General features: G+C 35.0%; 1 protein-coding gene and 1 pseudogene across 1 annotated transcript in view; both read left to right on the forward strand.

The window, feature by feature from the left end:
• The window catches only part of LOC109051680 (fatty acid-binding protein 10-A, liver basic), a 677383-nt gene that overhangs the window by 158958 nt on the left and 491700 nt on the right, over nt 1–26725 (forward strand). The gene's annotated exons all lie outside the window — the stretch shown is intronic.
• Nucleotides 1318–25268, forward strand: LOC109060363 (annotated as a pseudogene).

A 26725-nucleotide genomic window follows, 5' to 3' on the forward strand; every position in this document is an offset into this window, starting at 1 on the left:
GGGAAGGACGCTGTCAGACTACACCAGAAATATATTTAATCAAATGACAGCTTGAAGTTATGGAAATATTCCTTAAACAAATCATTAAACAGGTAAAGCGCTCAAATGAGAAAGCGTGTGAAGAAACGTTTGAGTAACATCACCCTCTGGTGGCAATTAAACGCCACCTCAGGGCACAGATTTAGTTTTTTTTCCTCCAAATGACTGCCGGTTATAATTAAATAATAATAATAATAATTCCAACAACATCAATACGCAAAGAAAAAAAAAAATCAGTTGTCGTTCTATGATGAATTTTTTATCTGACATAAAAATTCAAAAAAAAAAACCGCATCAATCTATATAAATAATTTAATTAGTAATAAAGCACTCTGATTGGTCCGTTTTGGCCAGCGCTGAGAAAAGTAACACGTTACACGTGACACCGCGACGCTTTAAAATAATAGATCATTTGATAACATTCACATGTAGTCTTTTATCCAAAACGACTTAAATGAGAACAATAGAAGCAAAGTCAATAAAACAAGTCAAAAGATTAGATCAAGTATAGACAATGCTAGTGTTATTATTATTAATAATAATAATAATAATAATAATAAATAAAAAGAAAACAATGTTAGAAATAGAATGATCATTTTTTATAATTAAAAAGAAAACAAGTAGTTAGAATAGAAAAAGAATGAGGGTACAAGTGTTGAATGGGCTTGTGTTTTTGTTTTTATATTAATAAAAATGAACACAAATAGATGAAATAGAGTTAGAGGGTCAAACGAAGATTGAGAATAAAATGTAAATAATACAAATTTGAGTATTAATTGAACATACTTAATAGATTATTTTATTGTATCGTGTATCATAATTTGTATTTAAAATTTAATTTGACATTTTAAAACATTTTTATTCTCCTCTGACCGCAAGCGATTCTGATTGGTCCCACGCTGATATCGCGCTGCTTCGTCATAATGCAAATTAGATCATTTTATAAGCTTTCGAATAAAGACCAAAGAGTTTTTTTTATTATTATTTATTTAAATTTATTTTTAATTTCAAACGTAAACTCGTAACGTAACGTAAAACATTATTTTTAAACCGAAAAACGAGGTTTTCAAATTAAGCCCCGCCCTACTTTAGGTCCTCGCTCGCCGTTCCTCGCGTTTTCTTCTGATGCAGCATCAGCATCAGCATCACTTCACGAGCAAAGGTGCTTCATCTCCAGCACTCCTCGTCACTGGAGAGGGATGAGACGATGGCTCGCGAGGAGAGATGAAGTGATGATGATGATGGACGGACACGGACAGGCTGATAGAAGAGGAGGAGGAGGAGGATGCGCGTCCCGTCATGGACAGTGAAGATAAGGACAGTCTGTCCCTGGACCAGATTGTACATCTGTACAAGCAGCCCATCAACGAGGAGCAGGCGTGGGCTAGTGTGTTTACCAGTGTGTCGCTCGTTTCCTGGAGGATTCTGCTGGGAGCGGAGCAGCGGGGCACGTCAGGATTTATAAAGACGGATCGGTGCGCTTTCATTCAGGTGATAGATCAGCATCCGTCACATACATCTGCACGTGCATCTCCATACATAGACCTGATAGGTGTTAACTGTCATGCATTTGGGTGCAAATGTTTTGAAACAGCTTCTGCATCACAAAACACGCACAGTATTGAATGCATCGTCTTATGTGCAAGAATTAAAATGCTAAGATGCTCCTAATATCTGTGTATTTCACATTTTGGTGCATTGTTGTATTTTGTTGTCAGCACTGTAACACGCGAGGCCTTTGTTTAGCAGGCACAGGGACAATCAGTGCACTAAATTGAGCACTGAGTCTAAAATAAACACAAGGCACCAAGAATGAAGCATAAAAGCAATGGAAGAGCTCACAGTCACTGCTGTCTACAGATGTGGAGGCTCTCTGATGCACAACACTTTACTGCTCCCGATCAGGGCCTGTGCTGTACAGAAATTACATGTTCATTATGCTTTTGTGTGTGAAATGTTATTTCACGACAGATTCAAATTAAATATGACTTTATGGACATGATGTACTAACATTACCCAGTAGCCCATGATGTTTTATCTTATTTAGGATTAGGGTATTTAGGGTATGTGTCAAATCTAGCAGAGTTATGATAGTTAACTAAGGCTAAAACCACAAATAAAAAAAATAATTAAAAAAATGTGTTAAGTGAAATATAATAAACATTAACTGAAATAAAATAACATAAAAAAATTTGAAAACATATTAAGTTTATTTTATTTCAGCTAGTTGTCAATTAGTGTTATTCTATTGAAACACTATTATAGTTTTCATTCATATTTTAATTAATTTTAATATATTAATTTGATTTTTAATTTTTTTTGTTTTGATTTTAATTTCAGTTTTTATGCGTGTGTGTGTGTGTTTTGGTCATTTTTTTAATTTTTTTTTTAAATTAATTTTATTTCAGTTTTTCTGTATATGTGTGTGTGTGTTTTGGTCATATTTGTTATTTTTTAATTTTTTTATTTTGTTTTTATTAATTTTTATTTTAGTTTTTATGTGTGTGTGTTTTTGTGTTTTGGTCATATTTGTTAGTTTTTTTTTATTTATTTCATTATTTTTATTAATTTTTATTTCAGTTTTAGTTATTTTATTGCATCATGTTAAACTACATGAAAAAATGTTGCCTTGTCAGCTAGCTGAAATAAAACAATTAATATCAAAGTAGTAGTTTTTGAAGTTTCTTTTATTTAATAAATAAATAAATAAATAAATAAATAAATAAATATATATATATATATATATATATATATATATATATATATATATATATATATATATATATATATATATATAATAAGTATATATATGGTTTTAGTCAACTATAGTAACCCTGTTGCCCAGGCATCATTTCTCATTTTCATTTAGTTTTAACTAAAATAACTAAAATAAATGTACTAAAAGCTATTAAACTCAAATAAAAATGAATAAAAACTGTATATTAAATCTATTTTAAATCTAAAAAAAATTACAAAATGCACAACACAATTACTAAAATGTTAACTAAAATGAAAATATTAAAAGAAAAACCAATATAAAGTGCTGCTGATAATAATGAAATGTGACTTTCCAGAAGTTTAGAAGATTGAGATATTTATCACAGATGGATTGAGCTGATGACTTTCCAGAAGATGATTTTATTGCTCAGAGCAATATTTCTCTGTCATTGCTCAGGAGGCTAAATGGAGTTTGCAGTTAAGTGTCGTCAGATGTTTCCCCCGTAGGAGAATAAGTCAATAGCTGTCGTACAGTAAGAAATATAAGAGATATAAAATGAATGTGGAGCAGCGCAGATCATGAGTTAGTATTGAGATTCATGACTTTTCATTGCAGACTTTGCGGATCTCTGAGATATTCCCAGAGGAGAGGTGCTCACTTTACCTTTTAATAAACGCATCTGTCATTACTTTCTCGCATGAGACACGCTGTCAAGATCGATATGTCATGCAGCTTCCAGGCAGAGATGGTGCTTTGTCAAAAGTGCAAACATGTTCCTCATTCGCTGTCGACTGCAGAATAACAGAGAGCTGTTTCTTTGCTGACTTTGCCTTGTCCTGCTGCAAAAAATAGTCTGAGATTAAGTGGGTTTCAGAAACGTCAGGTGCTTTTGCATATTCAATCAAAACCGACTCACTTAGTCTGATACACTCAGGTTGTTGGTAAAATTAAAATTTGCTGAAAATACACTCAATCTCAGGTCGTCCGAGATGTAGATGGGTTTGTTTCTTCATCAGATTTGGAGAAATGTAGCATTGCATCACTTGCTCTGCAGTGAATGGGTGCCGCCAGAATGAGAGTCCAAACAGCTGATAAAAACATCACAATAATCCACAGCACTCCAGTCCATCAGTGAACATCTGGAGAAGACAAAAGCTGAAACACATCCAGCATTAAGATGTTTTTAACTCAAATACATAGACTCTATAATCCATAATAACACTTCCTCCAGTGAAAAAGTGTTCTGGTCTGAATCAGGAGAGAAATGTGCACAGATCAAGCAGTGTTTAAACAGCTCTAAACAAATATGTGACTAGATTTTGATGCAAGAGACAACAAGAGATGCACTTTTTCACTTGAGGAAGTGTTATTATGGATTAAGGACTCAGATTTGGTTGGATTTGGAGTTGTTTCATCTTTTGTCTTCTCCAGATGTTAACTGATGGACTGGAGTGGTGTGGATTACTTGTGGATTATTGTGATGTTTTTATCAGCTGTTTGGACTCTCATTCTGATGGCACCCGTTCCACTGCAGAGCAAGTGATGCAATTTCTACAAATCTGATGAAGAAACAAACTCATCTACATCTCAGACGACCTGAGATTGAGTGCATTTTCAGCAAATCTTGTGTGAAAATGTGCCGTCGGTGTGTTTAATGCTGTACAGTCAGTTACATAAGGGGATGTGTAGTGAGCACTGTAAGCTGTCGTCTGAGTTCTTCTTCTGTATTCATCTGTCGCTGACTGTCTTCTCTTCTGTTCTTCCACAGGTGTGTGTAATCCCAGCCGATCCTCCACACAGGTGAGTGATGCACAGCTCGTTTCTCATGACAGAACTCTGTTTGTTAGTTCAGTGTTGACATGGATCTGTAACATGTAGAAACTCTTAACTCCTTTCAAGTGTTTCCAGCGGTTGCTAGCGGTTACTGGGGTGTTGTGGGTGGTTTCCAGGGCATTGTTAAAGTGTTAGAGTTTGATACAGTTTTGTTTAATATTTTTGAATTAGTTTTTATTTTAATATTTTCCGTTTCTGTCTTAAGTTTAATTTCTAGGAAATCTGTATTGTGCTTTTGTCAATTTTATTCATTTGTTTGTTTTATTTTTCTAGTATTGCTTTTTAGGTTTAATTTATTTTAAGTTCAGTTTTAGATTTGAATTATTTCAGCTTAGTAATTTTAATTTAGTCATTCGTTAAACAAAAGTTAGAAATGTTGCCTAAATAAATTTAGGTTTTTCATCCTAATATTTTATTTTAGCTTTATTTTAGCTTTATTTCAGTTAATAAAATTAACTAAGTTTTTTTTAGGTTTGGTTTATTTTTGTTTCAGTTTTAGATTTTATTTATTTCTAGGTAGTAATTTTAGTGCTTCAAATTAAACTAAACTAAAATTAGAAATGTTGCCCTAAAAAACTTTACATTTTTGTCTGTTTTATTTTATTATTTCAAGTAACATATTTTATTATTATTGCTTTTTATGTTTCATTTATTTTTATTTCAGTTTTAGTTTTGGTTTACATTTACATTTTATTTATTTACAAGTAGGCACATTAGTGTTTCAGCTTTTCACGCAAGTTTTTCATCTAATATTTAATTTATATCAGCTATTCAGATGTGAGTTTTCAGCACCAGGTCATGTTTTTTTCGGCTCTCTCTGGTCTCTCAGCTGGCTTGTCTCTTCACAAGTTCATTATATTTTCACATCTTGACACATTAAAAACCAAAAAAAAAAAAAAAAAACACCCCACATAACACTTTTCACACCAAAAGTCTTCTACCTTCCAGGTTTATAATATCTTCAGAACAGACTACTTTGACACAGACTTGAGGATTTTCTATATTTGAACGTAACTCAGCTCAAATTAATTCAGTCACTGTGAGTGAATGGCTGATACTTGTCATGATATAGTACTATTTGCAGGACATTCATCAAATGAATGGTGGCAATGAGCATATTTGTGAATAAATGAAGCAGTGACAGGTCTAGCACTGCATGCTGCTGTATCAGGACACCAACACACCCGTCTTGTGTGTATATGAGACTTCAGGTCCATCGTCAAATCCCTGTTAAGCAGCTTTCCCAGAAGCTTTCTCTGACAGACAGCAAGAAGTTTTGTGCAAGGCATTTAAAAACAACTACACTGTATTCCTGCTGGGTTTTCTGTGTTCGGTTTGGGTTTGCTTTTTTTATTTCCTTCAGACGTGTCTCTTTCTGTTTTAGTAGTCCCAGAGTAACTCTGCAGACTGGTTATTTGACATCCAACTAGATGAGGTTCCCACGAATCCACGGTCACTCTTTGCTTCTGGGTTATTATCTTTTGTTTTACACAGAGCATCAGCTGCTCTTCTTGATTATATTTTCTTTATGAGATTCTCAGGGTTAATGATGAGTTTCTGAACCGAAGCTGTTATTACCCAGAGGTTGTGTTTGTGGATGTAATGGCCTGCTGGACATCGCAGTGAATGAGTCTGTTGTCCACTTCACTGCAGGCCTCTGCATTCTTCTTAAGAATCTGTTGGTAAACTGTTGGGGTACAACAAAAATAACAAAAAATAACCAAATATCACCTTACGAACGCACGGAACCCAAGATGCAAATTACATATGATCACAGGCCATCTGAGGGCAAAGCCTTCTTCACTTGAATTAAGATTATTTCATTAAGATTAATCATTCATTTTAAAGCACAGCAACAACAAAATCAGACTTTAACCCCTCTTTTCACTCTGAGATCATCCTGAGGTTAAAACAGATATAAACCCTAACTAGAAATGATTTAACAGCAATGATGATGTTTTTGAAATCATATCTTTGCATAGCCATGACACTGACATTTAACAATGCCTTGAAAAAAACAGTTAATCTTAAAAAATTAAGCATATACATAAACCCAAATTATCAAATAGTATCTGTGTCCTGTTATCAGTTATCAAATAAGCATGTGTTCTATTCTGTGTCCTAAACTCCGGAAACATTAGTGTCTCGTATTTTTGTTTGTGTGTGTGTGTGTGTGTGTGTGTGTGTGTGTGTGTGTGTGTCTGTGTGTGTGTGAGAGAGTCTGTGTGTGTGTGTGTGTGTGTGTGTGTGTGAGAGAGAGAAGAGTAGAGAGAGAGAGTGAGTGTGGTGTGTGTGTGTGTGTGTGGTGTGTGTGAGAGAGAGAGAGAGAGAGAGAGTGTTGTGTGCGTTGTGAGTGTTTGTGTTGTGTGTGTTGGTGTGGTGTGTGTGTGAGTGTGTGTGTGGGAGAGTGTGTGTGTGTGTGTGTGAGAGAGAGAGAGTCTGTGTGTGTGTGTCTGTGTCTCTGTCTCTCTGTGTGTGTGTGTGAGAGAGAGAGAGTCTGTGTGTGTGTGGTGTGTGTGGTGTGTGTGGTGAGAGAGAGTCTGTGTGTGTGTGTTGTGTGTGGTGTGTGTGTGTGTGTGCGAGAGAGAGTGTCTGTGTGTGTGTGTGTGTGTGTGTGTGTATGTGTGTGTGTGTGAGAGAGAGAGAGAGTCTGTGTGTGTGTGTGTGTGTGTGTGTGTGTGGTGTGTGTGTGTGTGTGTGTGTGTGAGAGAGAGGAGAGAGATGAGAGTGTGTGTGTGTGTCTGTGTGTGTGTGTGTGTGTTCGTGGTGTTTGTGTTGTGTGGGTGTGTGTGGCTGTGTGGGTGTGTGTGTGTGTGTGTGTGTGGTGTGTGAGAGTCTGGTCTGTGTGTGTGCATGTGTGTGTGTGTGTGTGTGTGTGTGTTGTGTGTGTGTGGTGTGTTGTGTTGTGCGTAAGTTCACATTGTGTGTGTGTGTGTGTGTGTGTGTGTGTGTGTGTGTGTGAAAATATTAAGACGTAACCCCTTGTTATCGTTTACATTTTCAAAAGCAGCTGTAATTTAATTACACATTTTCTCTAAATAAACAGAAAAAATTACATTCAAATTAAATTACTTAATTTAGTTACATGTAACTAGTTACTCCACAACACTGCAGACTGGAGTAATGATGCTGAAAACACAGCTTTGATCACAGGAATATAGCTCACCGGAATAAATTACATTTTACAATATTTCAAACGCAAAGCAGCTATTTTGAATTGTAATAATTTTCTAAATATTACTGATTTTACTGTATATTTGATCAAATAAATGCAGCGTTCCGTGGAGCCCATCTTTTTTAAACGGTAGTGTGTGTGTGTTGTGTGACTGGTCCATCACAGCCCAAAAAAATGGGTCACAGGTCTGTTCTGATTATCAGCTTGTATAAACGAGAAGAAAATATATTTTTGTTAATCTCAAAGATTGTGTGTCCAGTCAAACGGTTTGACTGTAATGTAATGTGAACTCTTTCCCAAAAACCTTGAACAAAGCTGCACAAGATAAAAGAACATACACCCCAAGATTATTTTGAACCCAGGTTACAGGTTTGGATTTAAGATGTGTAAGTGTGATATAAGAAACCAAACCCTTTTAACCAAACACTATTTACAGGAGTTTTAACAGGCCTTATCAACAATAATAAACAGCCTAGTTTTTCACGCAATCAAAAGAAAGAAAAACCTAAACCGGGGAGACATTTTTTTTTTACGGTTTCTTGGAGCTCAAAATGTATTTTATTGTATTTGATGTTTCTTACGAAAGCGCTTGACACTTTATTAGTTTCGGTGCAACTCTGTGTCGATTAAGAGTGTGTCTCAAATATCCCTATTTGGGAGTAATAAGTGCACAGTGTAACGGGGCGTCACTCCCAGTGCACCAAAATCCCTGGACTTGAACTCTTGTCACTCTACCTCTTTGTTTCTGAAATATTGTCCGAATATTTACTATACATATTACACATAAAGTTACATTCGCTAACATAAGCCGTAATAGAGATATAGTTCACCCCCAAAAGAAGATGCTGTCATTGTGTCTAACCCTTTACGAACAAAGTAGTTTAAATTCAAGTGGCTGCTATTTCGTAATAGCTTCTTTTAAACTAAAAATAGGGCAAGTAGCACTTTCGTTTTACTTTTTATACTGTACTTCTCAGAACTGGGTTTTATGTACTTCTAAGACTAGCTACTTATAATGACATTTTTAAGTAGACTTGAGTTATACTATACAAAAGTCTAAATATCCTTGCAACTTTTACTTAAGTAATACTTAATACAACCTCAAACTTCTTGACGTAGACCTACTTTTTGGTAAGGGTTACTTAACTACAACCCTCACCTCATGAACTGTTTGGTTACAAACATTCTTCGAAATATTTTCTTTTAACTGACGGTAGCCAAATCAAGACAAATAAAACCCAAAACTTTTGTTACAAAAAAAACATCCAAATAAATACTTTCTTTTTCAGCAGAAAAAAAGAACGTTTTTGCGTGTGCAGGTGATCGAGTCTCTGGGCATCATGATCTATAAGGCTCTTGATTACGGACTGAAGGAGAACGAGGAGCGAGAGCTGAGCCCGCCGCTCGAGCAGCTCATTGACCTCATGACTAATCGTGGCCTGACGCTTGCTACAAGCGACTCCTGCACCGATGAAGGCTACGACGCCACTGAGGAAGACAGAGGATGACTGAATCCCGCCCACCTCTGCCGTCGTGCCGTATCCGCGGCGCTACCGTGACCTCATCAAGGTATCATAGGCTTTATTAGTACTGACTGTAGATGTTATGCAACTGTGATGTCACATGACTGTTTTCTGCAACTAGCTAATTCACATAATCTGACAATTGTTATCTTTAAATAATTGATTAATTCAGATATCCAGGCCTGTCCTTGTGTGCACATCAATGTGCAAAATTTAATATCAGCAATATTTTCAGATGATTTCTGAAGATCATGTGACACTGAAGACTGGAGTAATGATGCTATTATTTCACATAATTTACTAAAAACTGGAAATAACTGCTAATATTTTGTTGAAAATATCACATAACCAAATAAAAACTAAAAATAAACACTAAATTTTACTGTTTTATGTTTTGATCAAATAAATGCATCTTTTGGAGAGCAGAAGAGCTTCTATGTTTTTATGTGTGCAAAAATGGTTTTAAAATATTGTTACAATGTAACATAATTTTAAAAAGTCATAGTTGTTACACCAGAACTTTTTAAATAAACAAAAGTTCCATAAAATATTTCAAATGCGAGGTGGTTAATTTAAAACCTAAAATATTGTTTGATGCAAATGAATGCACTTCCCTTTCACTTTTACAACTGGCATTTGCTTTGATCGATGTTTTTTGTGTCCGGAATCACGGCCATTTAATTTTAAACATTTAATCGTTTGCTGTTATGCAAAAATAAAATAAAAATGCATGCATTATGCAAAATATATAAACATTTTCTTTATATATAACATTTTCTTTAATCCTTTATATATCTATATATTTATATATATAAAACAGTGTGTGTTTGTCTTTTCTGATGTATGTGTTACTTTAAAGTGCCTTTACTTATCACTGACTGAAACTGTATCCCACAATGCAGTGCACTCAAGCTCTCAGTGTGGGCTGAGCTATTTTCTTCTGGTCCACATGCATTCATTCACAGACTATTTTTTGTGATTTGTGTGAATCACAACGTGAGAGCCGTTTAATGAGTGTGGTTTCTTAAGCGGCGTGTTGATGTGTGTTTTGTTCGTGGCGCGGTTATTATGGGCTGCAGTACGGACGTTCTGCTGCCAGGCTGCCGAGCATGAAGACAAGAGTGAACTCACCACCCCTTCTGTTCTTATCCATTTATTCATTTATGACACATTCATATCCCGCTCCCGCTCTACAGATCAGTGTGTCTCCTCCTCTAGACCTGTTCAAAACACTCATTGTTTATTCCCAACCGGATATCTATGCCGCTGACTAAGTTTACCGTGAAACTGAATGTATCGGATATGAATTGCTGTCTTCTGTTGTCTGTAGCTGTGCGCCCTTCACCTGCCCACGCCGGCAGACGCACCCAGTCACTACCAGGCCGTGTGTCGAGCTCTGTACGCCGAGACCAAAGAGCTCCGCACCTTCCTGGAGAAGATCCAGAGCGCCAAAGAGGTGAGAGCAGACCCCACAGCTCAGACTTCAGCCACCAATCAAGCTAAATTCTGATTTTTATGTTCCTGAGATTCATCCCATCTCCTGTTCTTTTCCCAGCAGATTTACATATCTATATCTATTTTAGTATTATTTATATACTACTATAGTTTGTATGAATATTTTTGAATTAGCTGTTATTTTTATATTTTATATATTTTATATATTTTTATTCTTATTTTTATGTTTTTATGGAGTCATTTTTTTTTGTAAGTATTTGTTTTGTAATTTTAGTTTTTTATATTAATTTTTTTTCTATATAGGTTTAATTTCTTTTTGTTCCAGTTAGTAATTTTAGTTTTTCATCTAATATTTGCATTATTATTATTTTAGTATTATGGGAGTAGAATTTATATTCTTTACCTTATAGTTTTTGGTAATATTTTGAATATATTTCTTGTCAATTTTTATTATTTTTTTATTTCCAGTTAGTAATTTTTATTTTTTATTTTATATTCTTTTTCATTTTAAAGTTGTAATAATTAATTTTTTTTTTTTTTTTTTTTTTATTAAATATGTCTATTACTTTTAATACATTTTAATTCTTGTTCTCCGTTTTAGTTTTAGTTTATTTAGTTTTAGATAAAAAACAGGAAATTAGAATTTTTGCATTGGCAAAACAGCCGAAATAAGGGGCGAGTACGTTTACATTTTAAATTTAAATATTGGTAATTTTACTTGTCCCCCCCCAGTTAATGTTCATTTGATTTATCAAGTAAGCTTATTTTTTTATGGTTTATTATTTTTAGTTTTTAGTAAATGATAATATTCTATTTAATTTTCAGCTTTATTTCTATTGCAAAAATATTTTAAATAATTTAAAAAATATATATACTGTATATGTTATTATTGATAAGGTCTATACCTGATCTGTGGTTTGAGCGTTTTGGCCTCTTGCTCTCATCAGATTGTTTTGATTGAATTAAATGTAATGATGTCAGAGGTGGAGGAGGTGCCGCAGCTGGTTTATGACTGCGTTGTTTGATCTTTAGCTTGTTATGATGACATATGCATAGTTTCCTTTGATTGTGCCTTTATGTGTTTAGCCTTAGAGAAACATAAACCCAGATCTAGGAGAGATGAAAATGTATTTATATCATTTGTCTCTCATCTTGCATAGAATTCTTAAAGGCACAGTAAGTCTGTAGCAAAAAGTCTGATATGACCTCTTTAAAGCCTGAACTGTTTACATGTCATCCTCTAACTGTTTTTGACAGGACATCTGTGCCTGTTGTGGCTCTACTTACAGCACTACTCCCTTTTTATTGGGGTTTTGTGTGTAAGATGAGACGAGGCATTCTCCGCCTTCACGAACTCGATCTCCCTCTGTGCTCAGTTCCCACGAGGGTTTACTGGTTACCGCACCATGAAAGCCCATTTCTTTCCAAAACTAAATAATGGATGCCACCGTTTAGGGCTTCAGCTGAACTTTAGAAAAAAATAACAAAACTAAACATGCATGACAAGTGAAGCATATGAGGAGGTTCTGTTGTCCTGTTCTTTGTGTTAATCGAAAGTAAATCAGTGAAGCATCATAGTTATTATAGCAAAAAAAAAAAAAAAAAAAAAAAAAAAAGTCCCTTTATTTTTATTCTCAGCTGTAAATGCATTACTCTGCAGATTCATAAACAGAATACAAATGTGCATTGTGCAAAAGGCATTCACTGTCAGGAAGATAATGTCACAATGCAAAAAAAATAAAATAAAACAGGTTTAATTTTACTTTTGCAAAATGCATTTCCTATTTATTTGAGTTTTTAGCATTATCTGTATGGTATCATAGTCTATATTAATGTTTCGAGTGAGTTATTTTCCATTTTCATTTTAATTTCATTTTAGTTTTTAATAAATTCATCATGTGTTTTATCATTTTATTAGTTTTTTAGTACTATTTAGGATTATTTAGGATTTATTTCTATTTCAGTTTTAGTTTATTTATTTATTTCCTGTTAGTAATTTTAGTTTTCAATATTATGTATACTATTTATATCTGTTATTTTAGTATCATTGACATGCTGCTATTGTAGTTTTTGTTAATATTTTTAATTATAATTTACTTTTATATTTTCATATTTTCTGGGAGATTACTTAAAATGACAAAACTAAACATGCATGACAAGTGAATATGAGGAAGTTCTGTTGTCCTGTAAAACAGGGGAAAATCACAGTTATTATAGCAAAAAAAAAATCAACTCAAAAACCATAACTCTGTAAATTCATAAAAGAAAAAAAATGTGCATGTGCAAAAAGGCACTAATTGTCAGGAAAATAATGTCAAAATGCAAAAGAAAAATTCATTTTCCTTAAGAAAAATCTAATTGTAGAAAAATTCATTTTCCTTATGCAAAATGTAGTGTAATGTTTGTTTCTTTTATTGTTGTGGTGAAATAAGACCTGCTTTGGTGAGATGCATCTAATTGTCGGGTGTAATAATAGACTTGGTCAGCTGCCGCATCTATAGAGAGGATTCTGCTCGACTCAGCTGCTCTCTGATATGTTGTGTCTCGCTCTGATTGGACAGAATCTGCGTAAGTAAGATGTGAGGCGACACTGTGAACGAACCTGGCAGGGAGCTAAACGAGCTGCATGAATTCTGATTGGGTAAGTGACCTGCCCATTCAAAGACAGAGACTTTTGATTTGCTCTATTTGTTCCCCATCCAGTTTAGTTTAAAATACAATTAATAATCAGTGAGATTCAGGAACACTAGCACTGACACATCAGATGATGACAACAAAACTGAGAACTGAGCTGGATAATGACACTTGTTTTGTTTGTTGAGCTGCTTTACAGCTGAACCAGCTATAATTGAACTTTGCAACATAATGACACGATTGTCTTCTGCCAGAGCAGATTTGATGAATTCTGGCAACTTTAACTGTTATTTTCCTGTTTATTACTGTGAAGCAAAGCTGCTTTTGAAAACGATCTGTAATAAAAGTCACATTTATCTATAAACCGGTGACTTGATCTGAGCTGTTATCCACGTTTATAAAAAGTTGACGGCATTTATTTTTTTTTTCTCCAATGTAATGTCAAGGAGAAGCATCTGAGATGATCCCATGTTATGAAAGTTATGAACAAACGTTCTTTCAAAGAATGTTCTTTCAAAGTTATCTGGCGTCTTTAATAATGTTCTCAAAATATTGGTTCAAAAACTTATATGTTATAAGAAACTTTTTGTCCTGAACATATTTCAGTTGGATGTTTAATGTAGCATAGCAGTTTTTAAATGTTACTAGTTGTTTTAGAATGTTGGGAGAAAACTTTAAAATGTGAACGTTCCCGTAATGTTTCCAAAATGACTGAATGGAATGTTCACTTAATGTCCCTTAAAATACTAGTCATTTTAAACATCAAAAATAATGTTTTCATTACGTAATGGGTATATTTTTGCTAGCTGGGATGTTGATACTTCTATTATAAAGAAGCATAAATGTGACCCTGGAGGCACAAAAAGCAGTCTCTTAAGTTGCTGGGTATATTGCATTGGGTCAAAATTATAAATTTTTTCTTTATGGCAAAAATCATTAGGATATTAAGGTAAAGCTCATGTTCCCATGAAAGATATTTTGTAAATTTCCTACTGTCAAATATATCAAACTTAATTTTTGATTAGTAATATGCATTGCTAAGAACTTCATTTGAACAACTTTAAAGATGATTTTCTCAATATTCAGGTTTTTTTTTTTTTTGCACCCTCAGATTCCAGATTTTCAAATAGTTGTATATCAGGACAAATATTGTCAGATCCGTAACAAACCACACATCAATGAGAGATTATTTATGATGATGCATAAATCTCACTTTTGATAAATTTACCCTTATGACTGGTTTTGTGGTGTCCAGGGTCACCAATCATGAGAATGATCCATTTGATCATGTTCATGCATTCCTGGGAATACATCTGATGGGGCTGGGGCTATGTTGAAAATGCGGCTGGAACGTTCTGGAATAGTCTGTCTAACGCTCTTGGTGCGTATTGTGCTGCGGTTCAGACGTGTTCTGGGTGCAGGTGTGATGCGAGATCTGAGGAACGGCGTGATAGCTCGAAGGTGGCAGGAGCGGCAGTATAACCCGCTGCCGATCGGTCTACAGCTCACGCCGTACGAGATGCTCATGGACATCCGCTACAAGCGCTACAAGATAGCAAGGTCATGGTGAGCTTCCCTGGCGTTTATGGATCTCTTTTAGACCATCTGAAGACTTGATTTCACCTCTCAACCAATTAATTTGTAACAGCATATTTCATTTACAATACATTTGCATTTATGCATTTGGTCACTTTATCCAAAGTTGCACTGAAGGTGCACATTTTGCTAAGTTCATGCATTCACATAGCCTCATGTCTTGCTCTATTTTTGAGCAACAAAAATTTTGGGGTAAAATGGGGTTGTGTGATCATGTAAACAACACATCAACTTTATAATCAAAGATCCAAAAAAAAATTTCAGAAGTTGCATTCAAAACAATTTGCAAATATCTATCACTTGTTCACGACAAACTATATCTAAACTATATTAATAGACAGTGGCTGCAGGTATAAGAGGTTTGGCACCAAAAATTAGTCTCTACTACACTAAAAAATAATATGGCTGCATGATTTTAGGTTAAAACGAATTTACAGTAAAAAAAAACAAACTGTATTTCATTAACTGATATATTGCTAATATTCCATCTAAAGTTATAAAATCTATTTTGTACCTGTATAATATACTGATAATACAAGTGGGGAAGAGACATATGATAAATTAGTAAATAATACAAATACAAATACAAATATAAAGCACCATAATGGTAACACACAACACTAAAATAATGTAATATGCATCAATAAAACAACATAAGACAATTTACGTCAAAACAAAAACTAAAAAAAGATACCATCAAGATACCATCAAGTGTCACGAAGGGAAATATGAGAATGTCAGTTTACGTCTTTTTACTTTAAATTATACGAAAACTGTTCTTTTTTGCCTCCAAAAAATTTTATGTAAAAGTACATGGAATGTCCTATGAGATCTATTACAGTTTTGCATCATATATAATAAGGGAACTTAACCGTAATATTTTTTACAGTCTTTATGGTTAAAAAAATGACTTGGGAATTATTTACAGTGTAGGTGCGTGTGTGTGTGTGTGTGTGTGTGTGTGTGTGTGTGCGTGTGTGTGTGTGTGTGTGTGTGTGTGTGCTGCGGTCTCTGTCTGTCTCTTTCTCTCTCAGGTGAATGGAGATATTCCTCCACGGTTAAAGAAGAGCGCTCATGAGGTTATTCTGGAGTTCATCAGGTCCAGACCCCCTCTCAACCCCGTGAGTGATGTTCATTCACTTAAGAGGGAGTTCACTTGCATGTGCTGTCTGCAGTGCTTTAGTGCATGACTCTTGATATCTTTGTGTGATTTCAGGTGGCGGCACGTAAACTCAAACCGCAGGCCGAACATCCTCCCACCCTGCACGAGCGCATTCTGGAGGAGATCAAATCTGAGAGGAAGCTGAGGCCCGTGTCGCCCGATATGATCCGCAGAAGTCGATTTGGTGAGACTTTAACACACACACACACGCCTACAGTACAATACATGCATGTAAGTTACTCCTAGAGATGAACATAAACATCAGGTCTGGTAGAGCAGATGAATGTGCATCATGGATCATGTATGAAGGTCACTGCACACGCTTACTGCTCGCTGTTGTAATCAGACTCGGTGACAAACCCATCTGATTGCAATGCAGCAGCCACACAAGTAGCGGCTTCTGTGTGTGGCGTATATCTGCTTCATACATGGCTGATATTATCACGACTGTATCGTATTATTCAGTCCATCCGCGTACACTGAAACAGAATGAAATGGCAAGTCTGATCTTGCTATTAGCAGTATCCACGATAACTTTCACTGAATGAGTGATCTTCTGCTGTTGTGGTTGTGAATCTAAACCCTTGCCTGTTTTCTTGCAGGCATTCGCGGCCTCTTAGCATGGTCTCAGAGTTTGATTTCTTCAGGTAAAGCCGTGTTGTGATGCCTAGTGCCGTCCTGTGATGATTCAGATGTCATTTCTAAAACTGTAACATGCTGGGAGCCGTTCGCTCATTTCAGGGTCCCCTTTAATGTCTGAATTTGATTTGTCTAATGGGCATTAGAGGGTTCAATTATGAATGAGTTGTGGATGCTATTCATTAATTTAAAATGTTACGTTATATTTATAGACCCTCAAATGAAATGTGACCAATTTGAAATCCATGTTGATGTCATCTTTCTATATTATTGTTAGATTGGTGATCATAAAAACATCAATTATGAAGGTCGAACAATTATGCAGCTCAAGATAAGATTATCGATTCACATGAATTTTAATATATGTGAAGATGTGATGTACTCTTGTGAAGTGTTGGCTGATCCTAATCGCAAATGTAATGTATGTTCATGCATTAAATTCATAAATGAATCCATTTAATTAATATATTTCAATGAAGTAAAAAACACAGGAAACCTATTAGAAATTGGAACATTTTCATATATTGACATATATTTGTGTCAGCTATAAAGTTAATCAAATGAATGAAAATAAATGAAGGCTTGATGAGCAGAAGAAACTTCTTTCAAAAACATTAAAAATAGTAATGTTTCCAAACTTTTGACCTGTACTATATATATATTTATAATAAATTTTTGGACATATATGTCATGTACATGTTTATCCATCCTAAAAATAATTATATAAGTAAATATAAAAGACATGTTTTTTAAAAAATGTATTACAAAACATATATAAACGTACAGATTTTTGCATTATAAATAAAATATACATTGTTGACACATTGTTGCTTTAAATAATACCATATAATTCATATAATATAATCATTATATAGATATTATTAACATGTACATGTACAGATTTAACTTTGAGGATTCTATATGTTATAATCTCATATCTTCATCTACAATGTAAAAATTATACATTATCTTATAGGTAAAATATGTGGCAATATCGCTCTTGATATTGGGCAATGTGCCATATATTACATTTCCGTATGGAATCAGTAAAGAGCTGACATTTTCAGAAGGTTATTTCATATTTACACTATTCTTACTGATAAAATAACTATCTTTTGATATGTAATTATATGATACATGATATGTAACCACATACTGGTAAAAAAAAACTGTATAGCCTGAATGCACTGTAAGTCGCTTTGGATAAAAGCGTCTGCTAAATGCATAAATGTAAACGATTTAATAAGATGTAATGCATGCTGATCTGAAAGCTATGTTACTTTTATATACAGTCTTGTATATTGTTTGACACTTCAGTCACACTTCAGATGTCTGAATGTCATTGCATTAGGAACCAAATGTCAAAGCAGCTGTTATGTATTTTAAGGAAGGAAAGCACGTTTATAAAAGTGCAGTTTGTTCTGGGAAAAGCTTGTATGTGACTCACTGTACTGAATGATTACTCTATTTATATCCCAATGGTATTTATATACTAAACCATTATACCAAAACCACGAACATCTGAGTGTCTACAATGCCATTTTTATCAATGCTGGCTTGTACAGACTAGAGATAAACACTTTATGATGTGTCAAATTCACTCTGCTAAAGACGAATGCAGTGATGTATTCATGAAATGCTCACATTGGGTCCAAAATGTAGAGACCCGTGTGGAAATGTTGCACATTTTATTGTGATTGAAAAATGTAAAAATTTGTAAATTAAGGAAAGTTATGACGTAAAATGAATCATGATTTGTTCAGATTGTGCTCGAATCAAGAAGCGCGTCGCTGATCATGTGACTGCAGAGATGGTCAGATTTTTCTTCAAAGTTGCTCTTTGGATTGTAAATCATTCTGGAGAACATGGTCATTGGGTTTATTTCCACGAAGCTCCGGCGAGACACAGATAGTAATGTAGCAAAGTTTTTCTAAGAAATGCATCATTTTCACTAGTGTTCTCAGAGGTTTGACCCCCACTGGGAGCGATACGATGGTGTTTGATATTCTGTCGTCACGTCACACATTCATTCACGGCTCTCATCTGTGGTGACGTCTGATGTGCTCATGTTTGATCTGTTTCTGACACCTGTGAAACACTTTTAACATCATGTACAAACGACAAGCAGACTGTGCTGATTCTGCTGTCTCTGTTGACTCTAGTGCTGTATTTTAGGAGCTGGTCAAAACAAACTAATTCTAAATGTATTTTCAGTGTGTGCACCTGAATAATTTTTTGTAAAATAGTAGAAATGCAAAACTATGCAAAAAAAAAAGGCAAAAATACAGACATAAAAATCTAAAAAGTATTGTAGTTTTCTTACTTTACAACTGATTTATTTTTTTAGTCATAACATTTCTGCTAATTTGCAAAAGAAGGCTTTATTACCTAATTTGATGATGCTCAAAAAAATATATATTAAAAAAACACATCACATCATTTTTTCACAAAACTAGATTGAAGATTTTTAAAATTGTATATATGTGTTTTAATGCACTTACGAAAATCTCAACAACAAAAAGTCAAATGTTTAATGATGGAAAATGATGGAGAACAAAAATGCTACAAAATGCATTATATTTTGTGAGAAAGTGTGATGTGAAAGAGTAAAAGCCACTATTTTTGGGATCAGCACAAAATTTGTCAAATTAGTACTGCAGATATGATGTATTACAGTGTTAATTCGTTTTGTAAAACACACTTAATTTTCTTTGTATCTCATTTTGCTGTTTATGTAACTGTTCTGTGCTGTTTTGTACAGATGTGTCCTCCTCGGATGGGGCGAGGAAGGCCTCCAGCACGCTGTCGCTTCAGCAGAACGGCTCCGGCGGCTTTCAGAGGAAGAGGCTTCAAGCACCGACTCTGTCTGAACTGGACAGCTCTGATTCAGACGTGAGGGGTTTAAGCACGTTGTTCATGGGCATATACTGTTAGTGTAAGTCATCAGCTATCTTCTGATGTGTTCTCTCACTCAGGATGAGACTGCAGGTCAAAGGTCAGCCAGTTGCTCCAGCATCTCCACATCCGTGGTGGACGACATGTCGCCAGAATCCGTCCTGGGCAAGAAAAGTGATTTGCATTTATATTTATATTTATGAAGCTGTTATTTTGCATTATTATAAAATTTTTTTAATTGTATTTTAATACACAGCTCTCTGAAATATTTTATTGTAATTGGTTCATCATAGAATTAATTTGTATTTTTATAATGGTGCTAAACTTTATAAACTACATATTCTAATGCTGTCCCATCATTTCCAATATTTTCAATCATTGTGTTTAATAAAAACTAAAAAAAATGTAAAAAAAAATAAAAAAAATAAATAAAAAAATAAAAAAAATAAAATATAAAAATTAGTTAAAATTTAATTCAAAACAATAAAAAACTAATAAAAATTATTAATTTAAATGAAACTGAAATAAAAAAAAAAAAAAAAAAAAAAAAAATAATTATTAGATGAAAAGCTTAAAAAAACAGAAAAATTGCCTTAGCAGCTAACTGAAATAAAATAAGTTAGCAAAAAACTTAAAAAAAAAAAATTAAAAAAACCAACAAATAAAAAAAAAACAAAAACCAACATAAAAATAAATTAAAGCTAAATATAAATATTAAAAAAATACAAAAGCAAATTACTAATTAACTAAAATCTTTAATTAAAATGAAAATGTAAAAATATCATCTTAAATAATCTAAAATAAAAATTGCCTTTGCAACTAACTAAAATAAAAAAAGTTTGAAGTTGAATTACTAAAACTGAAATAAAAATACATTAAATCTAAATAGTTATATTTCCATTAATAAAAACAACAAAATACAAAATTAAAACTGAAAAAAATAAATAATTTAAAATATTAATAGTTATAAATAATACTAAAATAGCACTGCTCATATTACTTAATACTCTTTTCTCTTTAAAATGTCATTTAAAATGAATAAATAATCAATATTTAATGTCCATTTATTTATTGTTTTAGTTGCTGAGTAATAAGAAATGAGAGGATCATATACAGTCAACAGGGATCTGCTTTATGTCTGGCTCCAGATTAGCATTTTCGCAAATTGATTTAAAGCACTAAATATCAAACAGACCTGCAATAAATCAATCATAACCCCAATTAAATACTTTAAAACCAAATCTGCTTACTTGCAAACTAAAGCAAGTGTTCATTTAAGAGCATTTTTCTCACAGATAGCTATTCACAGTGAAACCAGAGGTCAGTTAAATCCAGTTTCTGATGTGGTTTGCTTCATGCTGCAGTGCCTGCCAGCTACTGCCAGTTTTATTGATAACAGTGTTTAATAATGAGTCTCTGTCGTCCTCTCTCTCAGCTCCGCCCATGTTCCTGCCCATCTCGTCCACGCCGCAGCCGGAAAGACGTCAGCAAGCCCAGCGCCGGCACTCCATCGAGAAGGAAACACCCACCAGTGTGCGTCACTTCCTGCCGCCCTCCAGACACAGCTCAAAATCCTTAGTGAGTGAGGAAGCAACGGGTGACATTTACAAACGTCAACTATAGCTGTCGTCGATTTTCAGTCGTAATGAACATTTAGTCATTAATCTCTTAGCCCCATGTCATTCCAAACCTGTAAAAGCTTCGTTCGTCTTCGGAACACAATTTAAAGATATTTTGGATGAAAACCGGGAGGCTTGTGACTGTCCCATAGACTGACAAATAAATAACAGTGTCAAGGTCCATAAAAGTTATGAAAGTCGTCGTCAGAATACTCCATCTGCCATCAGACGTGCAATCTGGGTTATATGAAGCGAAGAAAACAAAAATAATGACTTTATTCAACAATTCCTTTGTCAGCAGTCTCCTCTGTGTCATGCTGCGTATGCTCTTCTGTATCATCCGCGCCACAAGGATGCGCTGTTTCTACGTGTATTTAGCTTTGATTTGAAATAAAACAGCGCATCCTTGTGGCGCGGATGATACAGAAGAGCATACGCAGCATACGGTGATATGGAGAGACACAGAGGAGACTGCTGACAAAGGAATTGTTGAATAAAGTCATTATTTTTTTCTTCGCTTACAAAAAGTGTTCCCGTCGCTTCATATAACCCAGATTGCACGTCTGATGGCAGATGGAGTATTCTACCTTTCCTGGACCTTGACACTGTTATTTATTTGGCAGTCTATGGGACAGTCACAAGCCTCCCGGTTTTCATCCAAAATATCTTAAACTGTGTTCTGAAGACGAACGAAGCTTTTACAGGTTTGGAACGACATGGGGGTAAGTGATTAGTGACAAAAAGTTCATTTTGGGGTGGAGTATCCCTTTAAGTCATTAGTATAATGCCACATTAAAGACCTCGTCAATTTACAGTTGCATCTAGTTATCATTTTGGAAATAAAAACATTTATGTTGCTTTTCTGAAATGTGAACTGAAATGTGTTGGCAGTGTGTGCACACAACCATCCTATAATGATAAATTCCCAATAATAATGATCACTGTTGACAAGAACCAAGAACACAGCAGTATGTGTGATATGCAATGCTCAGGTCAAACGCTGCTGTAGTTTGTTCTCTGCTGATGTGTTTGGACAGGAGGAGTTTTGTTTCCCGGTGGAGTGTCTGGCTCTGACGGTGGAGGAAGTGATGCACATTCGGCAGGTTTTGGTCAAAGCCGAACTGGAGAAGTTTCAGCAGTACAAAGAGATCTACAATGCCATGAAGAAGGGGAAGGTGAGAACTGCTTTATCATTCAACAAAACAGGCATTGCAATCATATAGAAACAATAGTATATATTATTTTTATTCAGCAAGGACACATTAAAGACATTTATGATGTTAGAAGAGATTTCCATTTCAAATAAATGCTGTTCTTTTGAACTTTCTGTTCATTAAAGAATCCTGAAAAATAAAATGTATCACCGTTTCCACAAAAATATTGTGCAGCACAACTGTTTTCAACATTGATAATAATCAGAAATGTTTCTTGAGCAGTAAATCAGTATATCAGAATGATTTCTGAAGATCATGTGACACTGAAGACTGGAGTAATGATGCTGAAAATACAGCTGCGCATCACAGAAATAAATTACAGTTTACCTTATATTCACATAGAAAACAGCTGTTTTAAATTGTAATAATATTTCACAATATTGCTGTTTTTACTGTATTTTTGATCAAATAAATGCAGCCTTTGTGAGCAGACAAGACGTCTTTAAAAAACCCAAACTTTTGGACGCTAGTGTGTATATATTTGTGTCAAACTTAACAACTCAAATCAGACACCATTAACACATCTCTGTCTCAAGCTAATGATTCAATCTTTAGGAAACCTAATGGAGAAATAAAAAGTGTTTCAAAATCATTATCATATTTATTTTGTTTTTATTTTTATTTAGTCATAGCAAAAATTAAGTATGACTGTATTGATTCGTTAACATTTCTCTTTTCACAGCTGTGCTTCTGCTGCAGAACCAAACGCTTTTCATTCTTTACTCCTACACACACCCATCATTTTAAAATAAAATAAAAAAAATAACATTCAACACAACATCTTAGTCTTGCTTGTTTTTAGATATGTAATAGAAAGTAGTGGTGCTGTTTCATCTTTTTCTTGATTTTCGCCAGGCCTGTCTGTTCACAGTGCTGTAAAAAAGTAAGTCTCGATCTGTATGCCCTCTTCATGTTCTCATAACTTTATTAAATGTTTTACGTTAATTGTGGCGAGTTCATCGTGACTCCGTTTCCAACGGGCCTTAAAATGTCAGTTTTCATTTATTTTTCTCTACATAACAGTCCTTTTCCGTTGCTTTAGATGCGCCTGCCATCAAAGCCTTATGGCAGTCTCCCCATTTACTCTCTGGGTCCGTCCACATCGACTCTGAAACGAGACACAGCCGGTCACAAGCCAGAGAAGCCCAGTACAAGCCACCATCGACCCAGCCTACAGCGCACCATGTCCAGGTACAGTAACCCGGCATTGAGCTCGTCTCTGCTGCTCTGAGGCTTACATTCACCGTCTCTTTCCTATCTCTCTAAGTTATCTAAGCACACGCGTCAGTCGTCCTCGTCTCAGGAGGACATGGAGCTCCCGAAAGAGCTGATGGAAGACTGGAACACCATGGAGGTTTGCGTCGACTGCAAGAAGTTCATCTCCGACATCATCGCCTCCAGCAAGCACAGTCTGTCTCTGGCCAACAAGAGAGCGCACTTTAAACGCAAGACCCAGTCCTTCATCATGGCGTCGGAGACGAGCGCAGAATACCGGCCTTCGGAGCGAACTATCAATGAGGTTTAGACGCCGATGGGTCTGGATGCTGCGTCTAGATGCTGTTATATAGTCTTGTAGATTAGGACGGGTCAGTCAACCGTGATATACAGGGCCAATAAACACTTATAGATGTGTAGCACACACACTACATGGGTTGTCTTCTATTCTGTGCTGTAAAGATGTGTTTGCTTCTTTCCAATAATGAATTTGCCTGTTGTCAATAATATGAAACACTGTTCGAATATCAGTCACTTTCAAACGAGTCAGCTTTCTCTTGGTCTGCACGGTGACAAACTTGATGAGTCTCACACTGGACATTAATGTATTTATCCGTGCCCTCGTTTTATTAAGATTTTCCCTCAATTTAGCTAAATAAGAATTTGTTCTCATGACTTTTTAATTTGTTCTTTCATTTTGTATAATTGTGGCCACGCTGTACTAATTTGTTCCCTCTTTGTGAATTAAAACAGAGGAACAAAAGAATGAATTCTAAGTTTGCAGCAAGGGGTTGATTGAAATGATAAAACAAATTAATAAGTCCTGGAAACGAAAAAAAAAATACACACACACACATATATATTTATATAAAAACATGACCGCACCTTAACTCATTAACATTATTTCTTATTAGGGTTTTCCACACTTGAAAAAGTCAACTTTGGGTCAAACCTAAATGATCTCGTTTCGCGTTTTACACTGTACAGCAGGGTTGCCAGGTTTTCATAACAAAACCCGCCCAGTAGCTACTCAAAACTGACCCAATGGCATTTTGCGGAGGGCTCCCCGTTTAAAAATCGTGTTCTTAGGATAAAATACACATTTTTGGCAGGGTTTCGCTGGTAAAATACACACTCCAGAAGTTAAATATCACGTTACCGGGATCGCTTTAACCCACGGACATGAAAAACATCCTTCGGAAACAGTGATAAAGTAGCCCAATTCCGTGGGAAAACCGCAGACTTGGCAACACCGCTGTACATTCCTAAACCCCGGGTTAATGATCTGATTTGCATATCTGCGGTGTCAGTGTTTCTGATTGGACGAACGCAGTAGGCGATCTGTTAAAATGGTTTCAGCGTTCTGCGTCTTCACATTCTTGGCGACTGTATTAAGTTTTTCTCGAATGGACTTTTTCGGACTATAAAGGTTTGATTTTTTTTTCTTTACTCTAATTAACATGTTTTGCATCACCATTACATTTATGCATTTAGCAGACACTTTTACCCAAAGCAACTTTCAGGCTAACCTAACATTTTACCTAACATGTGTTCCCCTAGGAATCGAACCCACAACCTTTTGCACTGCTAACATAGTGCTCTACCACTGAGCCACAGGAACATTTGATATTTTGCCCCTCAAACGCCGAAAGACGTTCATACAACGCGTGATGCTTCCGTGACTGACGAGAACGGATGACGGTTGCATAATATTTTAACACCATTGTTTTGAACTGCGAAAGTTTGGCACGGCAAAGGGTTTCCTTTACCAGGGTTTAAAATAAAAATAACCCAGGCTTAATCGCAATGTGAAAAGCCCTGTAACCGTGTATCTGCTGTCTTTAAACAAGGAGAAGGTGCAGCTGTTGAAGTCAACATAAATGTGACGTCATGGCTGGACGACGTATTGAATATTCAGTAGTTTATGGCTTCAAGGTGCTGGACGATTATTGTATTGAATATTCAGTTTAGTAAGAGTTCGTTTTGAGTTCAACCAGAAACAAGCAAAATAACTCGAAAAAAAAATATTCAACAAGAAAAATATACTGTAAGACCAGGACCTTATTCACAATAAGACCAGGAACACGCAAAAGAGTTCGTTTTGAGTTCATGTTGACTTTAAATGTATTCCATGTGTCACTTCATGGACATACGGTCGTATTAAAACCATAAGCACAACACATCATTCAGCACAGAAGCTGAAAACCAGTGAGCTGATGGATCCTGTTAGATAGCTTTTGTTTTTTATTCGTGACTTTCATATTATGACGTTGGCGGTGTATATATATATATATATATTTGTACAGCTCACGTTACTCATATCTAGGTGAGAGTTGACTGTAAATTATGCATATGTTGATTGATTTCTAGTAATTGAGGATAATAATGCTCCTGCAAGTCGTATGCGCCCTGTTTTATGTATTGAAAGGCATGATCAGGTCAGGCTGATTTTATAAACATTGAAAGTTGCATTTATTTTTTAGTAATGTTTACTTTTTACATCATTTATGCTTTATATGTCAAGTAATATCCTGCGATTGCACAGCGCTTAATTATGTCAGATTTTTTATTTGTTTTTGATGATGATGATGTTTTATAATATTTATTCACGTATTCAATACAACTTCTTCCTGTTCTGTTCACTAGTTTTGCTAACTGTTTGTCCTCTGATATCTGATTATGTAACGGTGTTTAATTTTTTAGAAAGAATTTAATTTGTTAAATCATTGCAGGTTCTTGTAAAGTTGCCTTTTTCCTTAAATAATTAGATCTGGAAGGAAGCAAGGCTGATATCAGTGTGTATGAGTGCCACACACTGAGGACAAGGAAGGATGTTGTTAGTTTTATTCATTAGCTGTGTGGAAAAATGTTTTATTATCTCAGAAGTGTCTTTTAATTCCTTTTGAGCAATTATTAATTTGCCTTAGAAACATTGCCTTCTTAAGCACTGCATTATCAGTCCCAAACCCTGTCTGTTTGCAGTATAACTGCACGTGTATTTTAACAT

This window comes from Cyprinus carpio, chromosome B16 (assembly GCF_018340385.1).
Source record: "Cyprinus carpio isolate SPL01 chromosome B16, ASM1834038v1, whole genome shotgun sequence".
NCBI classification, from domain to species: Eukaryota; Metazoa; Chordata; class Actinopteri; order Cypriniformes; family Cyprinidae; genus Cyprinus; species Cyprinus carpio.